The following is a 10891-nucleotide window of genomic DNA, read 5'->3' as shown; positions in this document are numbered from 1 at the left end:
TGGGGAGAGGCGTCCCCCCCAAACACTTGATCCCATATTTTGATATCAGATTCTAATTCTATACTCAAATACCTTTTATTTAATACCCATATTCCCATGGTCACTATATAAGTCCTGTTTGGGGGGTGTTTTGGGGAAGTGGTCCACCCCCCAGAAACGTGGTCCCACATTTGGATATCAGACTCGTATTCTACTCGCAAATACCTTTCATTTGAGTCCCATATTGCCATGGTCGACAAATGGATATCAGACACGTTTTCTTATCCTAAATACATTTCATTTGAGTCCCATATTGCCGTGTTTGGTGTAAATACAATATATGTTTGGTAGGTTTAGGGTGGGGCGGCCCCTCTAGGTACCCCATCCGAAATTTGGATACCAAATTTTTATTTTTAGGGTACTATATGAGAGCATTACACTATATCGGGAGATCGGTCTATATGGTAGCTATATCCGAATATGGTATGGTACGGTTGTTTGGAAAGTATTTTGATATCCAAGATATCTGCAAAATTATAAATACCCAGCTTTTGGGTATAAATGGGTAAATACCTGGGTATTGCTCTGTTAGCATGTCCGCCTTTGATGCTGAACGCCTGGTTTACAATCCTGGCGAGAACATTTGAAAAAAATTTTTCAGCGGTGGTTATTCCCTCCTAATGCTGGCGATATTTCTAAGGTACTTTGCCATGTAAAAACTTCTTCTCAAAGAGGTGTCGCTCTGCTGCACGTCGGAACCGCTCTCGCATTACTTCACGGTGGTGATCTTGAACAGCCTCATTCAGAATTCATTTTATATCTACTCCCCTTCCCTGTCTATATCTACTCCCCTGTCAATATACAATATGTAAAGGGTGATTTTTTTGAGGTTAGGATTTTCATGCATTAGTATTTGACAGATCACGTGGGATTTCAGACATGGTGTCAACGAGAAAGATGCTCAGTATGCTTTGACATTTCATCATGAATAGACTTACTAACGAGCAACGCTTGCAAATCATTGAATTTTATTACCAAAATCAGTGTTCGGTTCGAAATGTGTTCATTCACCGTAACGTTGCGTCCAACAGCATCTTTGAAAAAATACGGTCCAATGATTCCACCAGCGTACAAACCACACCAAACAGTGCATTTTTCGGGATGCATGGGCAGTTCTTGAACGGCTTCTGGTTGCTCTTCACTCCAAATGCGGCAATTTTGCTTATTTACGTAGCCTTTCAACCAGAAATGAGCCTCATCGCTGAACAAAATTTGTCAAAATTTGAACACATTTCGAACCGAACACTGATTTTGGTAATAAAATTCAATGATTTGCAAGCGTTGCTCGTTAGTAAGTCTATTCATGATGAAATGTCAAAGCATACTGAGCATCTTTCTCTTTGACACCATGTCTGAAATCCCACGTGATCTGTCAAATACTAATGCATGAAAATCCTAACCTCAAAAAAATCACCCTTTATATTGATTAGCGATTCGACCTCGCTGGTAAGCTGTTTTTCCTGTCATTACATCGTGGATGTAGGCTGCGTATCTGGTCCATTTATCATGTCAACAAGGGAAAGTATGCCGTGATTATATCTAATTCTTTTCCAATGTTCATACTTAAGATTTGTGTATCCACACTGTCTCCCACCTTTGAAAAAAATTTACATACTGGGCTTTCTTTTATGTGGAAACGGTGCAGATAAGCTGCGAAGTTAATATGTCCACTAAAAGCTTTGGAAAAAATTTGCCATGCCTGTTGGCACTTCGCAAACCCAAGTCTCCTCGCTTCTCTCTTAATATGAATTATGTATCTTTTGCTGTATTCACCTGTTAAGGATTTGCGCTGATTGTATATATATTTTCTCTCCTCTGGGATTAGTGGTACTGATGGTATCCGCGCAAGTATCGATTATGCAGTTGTCGATAGCATGCGATATGCAGACGTAACCCTTAGTGAACACGTTCAGTGTATTTTCTCCAACAGCAATTGAGCATAGGCAACCGTGGTTATCAACCTCTCAATTGTCTGGCTTGGACATCTTAGATTCGACATCATCCTAATCGGTTTTCTGGATGTACTCAATGCTTTCTCGGTGATCTCAGCTCGTAACTCCTAAGTACTGTGGGCCTTTTCCTATGGCTATAGTGTGCCCATCCACCATTAGCCATTATTATGTTCCACCATTATGTTCCATAGGAATGGACATAAGATCAATCCTTGGGGAGCCCTTGATATAATTTTGTAATCTTCGAAACGTATCATTCTATCTTGCAGATAGCTGTCTATCATATTCATATTATTAAAGTAATCTGGAAGGTAACGATCTCTTATTGTCCGCCTTTTGATGTTCGGGTCAGTTGAGTTAAAAGCATTCTTATTATCAAGAGTAATTACGGCACAGAAGTGTTTCTGTGCTAATAATATGTTTGCTGTTTCGATTACTTCATGTAAGGAATCTTCGGTAGATTTCCCCTTAATAAAACAAAATTTTATTTTTGAAACCCCTCCATATTCTCTTAGTTTCTCCTCGAGCCTAAACAGCAATAGCTTCTCTAAGAATTTGCCATAAGTCCCAGCCAACAACGTGATCTATAAGGCGATGGTTTGTCCAAAGGTTAATTATCCTTTCGAAGCAGAACAAGTCTCTGTTTCTTCCATTACTTGGAAAGAAAAGACCCTTCCAGACGTGCGTGTTAAATACATGTAGTATTTCTGGTCATACCTTGCGAACGGGTGAAATTATCTCATTTGGTATTCCATTGGGACCGGGAGCTTGTAATGTCTTTAGTTCGCCACTGACATATCTTATTTCTTCAAGAGAAAAAAATCCACTCTTTGTGAAGTTGTCGAAAGTAGGAATTCTCTGACCGATATGTTTTCTAGGAATAGAGTATTTATTGTATGAACTCCAGAGATGGGCTTTCGATTTCCAACTTTTTTCATGATGGTTTTGTAGGGAAGTCCCCACAGATCCTTCTGAACTTATTCTCATAGTTCTTCCCAGCACTTTTTTTTGCCTTTGCTGTTCGAAGATGTATCTATACTCTTCCAACGCTTCAGCGTCACCTTTACGTCTGGTAGCAACTCGTTCGGCTTTGTGACATTTTTGTATGAGCTTTCCAATATCTTGGTTCCACCAATAAACTGTTTTTTTTTTATACCTACCACTGTAGGAGTATATTTATTTAGTCATTCCGTTTGCAACGCATCAAAATATCAATTTCCGAGCCTACAATGTATATATATTTCGGATCGTCGTAAAATTCTAAGACGATTTAATAATGTCTGTGTGTCTGTTGTAATCACTCTACAGCCTTCAGAAATTGAGATATTGAGCTGCAATTTAGCACAGATTCGTCTTTTTGATGCACGCTGGTTAAGTTCTTGAACGGGCCAAATCGGACCATATTTGGATATAGCTGCTATATAGACCGACGATAAAGGGTCTGAAGGCCATAAAAGCTTTATTTATTACCCGATTTCGCTGAAATTTGGAATTGTGAGAGGCTTCACACCTCGCAACATTGGACCAAAATATGGTTCAGATCGGACTATATTTAGATATAGCTGTCATATAGACCGATCTGCCGATAACGGGTCTGAAGCCCATAAAAGCTCTATTTATTACCCGATTTCGCTGAAATTTAAAACAGTGAGATGTTTTAAGTCTACCGGCATCTGACCTAAGTATGGTTCAGATCTTTTCATATTTAGATACAGCTGCCATATAGACCGATCTCCCGATAAAGGGTCTGAAGCCCATAAAAGCTTTACTAATTATCAGATTTCGCTGAAATTTAAAATAGTGGGTTATTTTAAGCCTCCCGACATCTGACCTAAATATGGTTCAGATCGGACTTTATTTACATATTGCTGTCTTATAGACCGATCTTCTGATAAAGGGTCTGAAGGCCATAATAGCTTTATTTTTTATCCAATTTCGCTGAAATTTGGAACATTGCGTAGTTTTAAGCCTTCTAATAACCGATCCAAATATGGTACAGATCGGACTATATTTAGGTATAGCTGTCATATAGACCGATCTGCCGATAAAGGTCCTAAAGCCCATAAAAGCTTTTTTTTAACCGATTTCGCTAAAATTTGAAACAGTAAGTTATTTTTGTCCTCCTGACACCCGACCTAAATATGGTTCAGATCGGACTATATTTACATATAGCTACCATATAGACCGATCTGCCGATAAGCGGTATGAAACCAATAAAAGCTTTATTTAATACCCGATTTCCTTGAAATTTGAAAAAGTGAGTATTGCTGAGCCTCCCGATATCCGACCTTAATATGGTTCAGATCGGTTTATATTTGGATATATCTGCCAAAAAGCCAACCTAACCTAACCATTCATATTTCTGTTGTTCCATCTTGATTCCGCTGAATTTTGTGGTACTTCAGTGTGGTATATATCGAAGGCAAAGTATGGGTGATCACTAAGTGTTTCTTCGTCAAGGACCGTCCATTTACTACAATACTTTTGGTCGCTAGGTTATTGGGGAAAGCATGTTTGAGTCGAAATCCGTTGGGCGATGAAAAGTTTCGGCTCCCTTAAGTCGCCAGGCCCAGATGATGTTTCACCATTTGAATTCAAGTTCTGTCCGATAAACTTGCTCCTTAGCTTAAAGAGATATTCTCTGATTGTTTCATCATACCTGTGGGTTGGAGGGACACAAAGGTCAATTTCTTTCCAAAAGCAGGGAAAACTTACCACTTCAAGGCCAAAGATGTTCGTCCTCTTAGTCTGTCATCCTTTATGCTTAAGACTCAAGAAGAATGATAGAAACATATCTTAGGGCAAAGATTCCCGGAGATCGCCTGTCTCAGCAACACACTAAATAGATCGTTCTCTCGCTGTCAAGGAAAGATAAGGTAGCATTTCTTGACATTGAAGGATATGAAGTTTATAGGCATCATCACTACTGTAAGAAAGTTTGTTAATAACTTACATACTAAAAGATGCATTACGGCAGGCTTAGAATCTATCGATCAAAAGAGGTGTCACAACAGAGGAACATTTCTACTTTTGAATATGGCCATTAAAATTATATAATTGTCTCTGAAAGAAAAGTTTAAAGTTGTCGCGTATGCTGATGATGGGGCTATTTTGGTTAGGAGACGGTTTTCCAGCACTCCAAGAAATATACTTCAGGAAGCTCTACGTTCAACAGAAAAGTGGACTACCGAAAGTGGTCTAGGTATAAATCCGTGCAAGACAGATGTAGTTCTTTTCAGCAGCAGATACAAGTTAACTGCAGAGGCACCTGTCTCTTTGGGAGGAATGAATGTTCCATTTACAGAAAGCTCAAAATAACCAAAAAATTTGGAAAGGGCAAGAAACGCAACTTTTGCCCTATGCACCTGCAAGAGAGCCATTGGCAAAAGTTGGGGGGTTACATTGCGTACATATTGCAGTTGTCAGACCTATAATGCTATATGGGGTTACAATCTGGTGGACGGCGCTTCAAAATCCCTCCTACTGTTCAATACTCAGTCGAATCCAAAGAATGACTTGTTTGTGCATCGCAGCCGCATTGAGGACCACGGCTTCTGTTGTACTGAAATTTATGCCACACCCAATACTTCTGGTCATTATGGCAAGGCAAATTGCTGTGACCATTGCTGTGAGGTGAAAAGGTCATGCGGCGGCTACGAACACTGTGTTGTCCTTGATGCAATGTCCGATGTTTCAGGCATTGTCGATTACACAATGTCTGAGCCGCTTTTCAATAAAAATTACTGTAGCACTATTCCTGATAGGATCGGTTTATATGGGGCCTATATCTGTTTATAGACCGATTCGGATCATACTTGGCATGGATGTTGAAACTTCAAACTTCAGCCAAATCAGGTGAAAAGTTAGGCTTCTAAGGGCTGAAAAAATCAAATCCGCGGATCGGTTTATATATGGGCTATATCTGTTTACAGACCGATTCGGATCATACTGAACATAGATGTTGGAAGCCATACTTCAAGTCTTTGTTCCAAATTTTAGTCAAATCGGATGAAAATTGAGGCTTCTAGGGGCTAAAGAAGTCAAATCGGGGGATCGGTTTATATAAGGGCTATATCCATATCTGAACCGATATGGACCATTTGCAATCGCCAACAACTTACTTCATAAGGAAGTATCTGAGCAAAATTTCAGTATTAATCTGGCCGCTGTAGCAAATGTACGTTTCTTGATCAAAAATAATCCTTTTTTTTAACCGTTCGAAATGGAGGTAGCAATATTTTAAATTGGTCACGTTGTGATGGAAGGCATTCATCCAGCGTGTTAGATGTACGATCGATCCGTGGAGCGAATATATGGCGAAGAAAGTGAAACATGGCGAAGAAAGTACGATCTGACACTGCACGGAAGCTGGACATTGAAAAGCTGCAGACACAACAAATGGCAGCGGCATACTCCACTCGACTGACCCGACTGCTTGATAAAAGCACTCTTTGTTCCGATGATATAATGGCGCAGTGGCAAACTATTGCTCACTCCATGGAGCCGACGGGTTACCCGCTGAACTATTTAAGACCTGATGATTGGAACCTCAGCATACTATGTCCCGTACACAAGAAAGGAGACAAGACGGAATGTGCCAACTACAGAGTAATAATAAAGTCTCCTCCCCATCGCATACAAGATACTCTCGAGCGTACTGTGTGAAAGATTAAAACCTAAAGGCAGTGAGATAATTGGGCCCTATCAATGCGGCTTTATTCACACTGCGCCAAATCCTGGAAAAGACCCGAGAAGGACAAATCAACACCTACCATCTCTTCGTTGACTACAAAGCCGCATTCGATACTCCTTTACGTTCAAAGGTATTTCAAGACATGTCTGAGTTTGGTATCCCTGCAGAATTAATAAGACTCTGCAGGATGACGCTTGCTGATACGCGTTCCTCAGTAAGAATAGGAAAGAATCTCTCCGAACCATTCAATACCAAACGAGGTTTCAGACAAGGAGACATCCTATCTTGTGATCTCTTTAACATCCTGCTGGAGAAGATTATACGAGATGCAGATATGAATAGATATGGCACACTAATCACAAGACAACACATGCTACTCGCCTATGCAGACGACATCGAATCATAGGTCGGTCAGTTTTGGAACTTTACTTTGCTACGATATAAAAGGCCAACATATTACTTCAATATTTGTTGGATATGTTGTCTGGAAACGATGGATCCAATTCGCATTATATTTGTTTGGATTTTTTCATTTGCTACTAGTTTTCGAATATGCCCTTCTGTCTATGGTTTGAATACATCCACTACTCTAAACGCTGCTACAGTTCTTAGACTGCTAACAAAATGCTTCTGTGTTGTGGAGTGAATTACTGCAGCTGTAATTTCCACTAATTTTTATACCCTCCACCATAAGATGGGGGGTATACTAATTTCGCCATTCTGTTTGTAACTAGTCGAAATATTCGTCTGAGACCCCATAAAGTATATATATTCTTGATCGTCTTGACATTTTATGTCGATCTAGCCATGTCTGTCCGTCTGTCCGTCCGTCCGTCCGTCCGTCTGTCGAAAGCACGCTAACTTCCGAAGGAGTAATGCTAACCGCTTGAAATTTTGGACAAATACTTCTTATTAGTGTAGGTCGGTTGGTATTGTAAATGGGCCATACCGGTCCATGTTTTGATATAGCTGCCATATAAACCGATCTTGGGTCTTGACTTCTTGAGCCTCTAGAGTGCGCAATTCTTATCCGATTGGAATGAAATTTTGCACGACCTGTTTTGTTATGATATCCAACAACTTTGCCAAGTATGGCTCAAATCGGTCCATAACCTGATATAGCTGCCATATAAACCGATCTTGGGTCTTGACTTCTTGAGCCTCTAGAGGGCGCAATTCTTATCCGATTGGAACGGAATTTCGCACGACCTGTTTTGTTATGATACCCAACAACTGTGCCAAGTATGGTTTAAATCGGTTAATAACCTGATATAGCTTTCATATAAACCGATCTTGGATCTTGAGTTCTTGAGCCTCTAGAGGGCACAATTCTTATCCGATTTGAATGAATTTTTGCACGAAGTATTTTGTTATGATATCCAACAACTGTGCCAAGTATGGTTCAAATCGGTCCATAACCTGATATAGCTGTAATATAAACAGATATGGAGATTTGACTTATTGAGCTTCTAGAGGTCGCAATTCCTATCGGATTTGGCTGAAATTTTGCATGACGTACTTTATTTTTACTTTCAACAACTGTGTCAAATAAGGTTCAAATCGGTTCATAACCTGATATAGCTGCCATATAAACCGATCTGGGATCTTGACTTCTTGACCCCTAGAGATCGCAATTATTATTCGATATGCCTGAAATTTTGTACGATGGATCCTCTCATGACCATCAACAAACGTGTTTATTATGGTCTGAATCGGTCTATAGCCCGATGCAGATCCCATATAAATCGTTCTCTCTATATTATACTTCGTGAGCCGCAATGGGCGCAATTCTTATACGAATTGGCTGAAATATTCATATAATTTAATTGTGGTCCGAACCATACCATATCTTGATATCGTTTTAATAGCAGAGCAACTCTTTTCTTATATCCTTTTTTGCCTAAGAAGAGATGCCGGGAAAAGAACTCGACAAATGCGATCCATGGTGGAGGGTATATAAGATTCGGCCCGGCCGAACTTAGCACGCTTTTATTTGTTTTTTTTTTTTTTTTTTTTTTTTTTTTTTTGTAGCTAGTCTCATTTCAACAATCCTTCTGCGCCCGTGCCCGAAAGTTTGTCTTCAAGAGAAGCTTTTGTCAAAAATAAAAAAACAAGTAAAAAGGCGTTAAGTTCGGCCGGGCCGAACTTTGGATACCCACCACCTCGGGTATATATGTAAACCACCTTTCATCAAAATTCGGTAAAAATTTCATACCTTATACTCATATACCTCATACCGATCTGAACTATATACGACACGCATGTCGAAAAGCCGAACATAAGTCACTGCGTCAAATTGCAGTGAAATCGGATTATAAATGCGCCTTTTATGGGGCCAAGACTTTCAATCGAGATATCGGTCTACATGGCAGCTATATCCAAATCTGGACCGATTTGGGCCAAGTTGCATAAACATGTCGAAGAGCCTAACCTTAAATCCAGAGATCGGTCTATATGGCAGCTATATTCAAATCTGGACCGATCTGGGCAAAATTGAAGAAGGACGTCGAAGAGCCTAACCAAACTCACTGTCTCAAATTTCATCGACATGGGACAATAAATTCGTCTTTTATGGCCCCAAAACCTAAAACCTAGATATCGGTCTATATGGCAGCTATATCCAAATCTGGACCGATCTGTGCGATATTGCAGAAGTATGTCAAGGGGCTTAACTTAACTCACTGTTCCAAATTTCGGCGACATCGGGCAATAAATGAGCACTTTATGGGCCCAAAACCATAAATCAAGAAATCGGTCTATATGACAGCTATATCCAAATCTGAACCGATCTGGACCAAATTAATGAAAGATGTCAAAGGGCCTAACACAACTCACTGTCCCAAATTTCAGCGAAATCGGACCATAAATGTGGCTTTTATGGGCCTTAGACCCTAAATCGGAGGATCGGTCTATATGGCAGCTATATCCAAATCTGGACCGATCTGAGCCAAATTGACAAAGGATGTCGAAGGGCCTAACACAACTCACTGTCCCAAATTTCAACAAAATGGTATAATAAATGTGGCTTTTATGGGCCTAAGACCCTAAATCGGCGGATCGGTCTATATGGGGGCTATATCAAGATATAGTCCGATATAGCCCATCTTCGAACTTAACCTGCTTATGGACAAAAAAAGAATCTGTGCAAAATTTCAGCTCAATATCTCTATTTTTAAAGATTGTAGCGTGATTGCAACAGACAGACGGACGGACATGGCTAGATCGTCTTAGATTTTTACGCTGATCAAGAAAATATGTATATACTTTATAGGGTCGGAAATGGATATTTCGATGTGTTGCAAACGGAATGACAAAATGAATATACCCCCATCCTTCGGTGGTGGGTATAAAAATATAAAAAAAATTATTAACATGTAAAAAGACGTTAAGTGCGACCGGGCGAACTTTGGATATCCACCACCTCGGGTATATATGTAAACCACCTTTCGGAAAAAATGCATTCATTACGCCCCATAGCAGCTATATCGAAATATGTTCCCATTTGGACCAAATACTAATAAGTACATGTCATTGTTTAATTGTGTATAACAAAATATCTATCTTTTTAGTAGCTTTATCTAAAAATAAACCGATCTAAACCATTTACAACACGGATGTTGAATGTCTATATCCAAATCTGGACCTATCTGTGGTATATTGCAGAAGTATTTTGAGGGGCTTAACTTAAAGCAGTGTCCCAAATATCGACGGCATCGAACAATTAATGCGCCATTAATGGGCCCAAAACCTTAAATCGAGAGATCGGTCTATATGGCAGCTATGTCCAAATCTGAACCTATCTAAGCCAAATTAAAGTAGGATGTCGCGTGGCCTAACACAACTCACTGGCCCAAATTTCAGCAAAATCTGATAATAAATGTGGCTTTTATGGGCCTAAGACTCTGAATCGAATCGGCGGATCGGTCTATATGGGGGCTAATCAAGATATAGTCCGATATAGCCCATCTTCACACCTATCCTGCTTATGGACAAAAAAAGAATCTGTGCAAAATTTCAGCTCAACATCTCTATTTTTAAAGACTAGCGTGATTTCAACAGACAAACGGGCAGACGGACTTACATGGGTACATTGTCTTAGTAATCACCAAAAAAATTGGACATTATTGGCTCTTAAGCTCCTAAAACTTTAATGTTTACTAATGTACATAAGAATATTTTTTTATGAAAATTTAAACCCACTGAAATT

This window comes from Stomoxys calcitrans, chromosome 1 (assembly GCF_963082655.1).
Source record: "Stomoxys calcitrans chromosome 1, idStoCalc2.1, whole genome shotgun sequence".
NCBI classification, from domain to species: domain Eukaryota; kingdom Metazoa; phylum Arthropoda; class Insecta; order Diptera; family Muscidae; genus Stomoxys; species Stomoxys calcitrans.
This window is presented reverse-complemented; position numbering follows the sequence as displayed.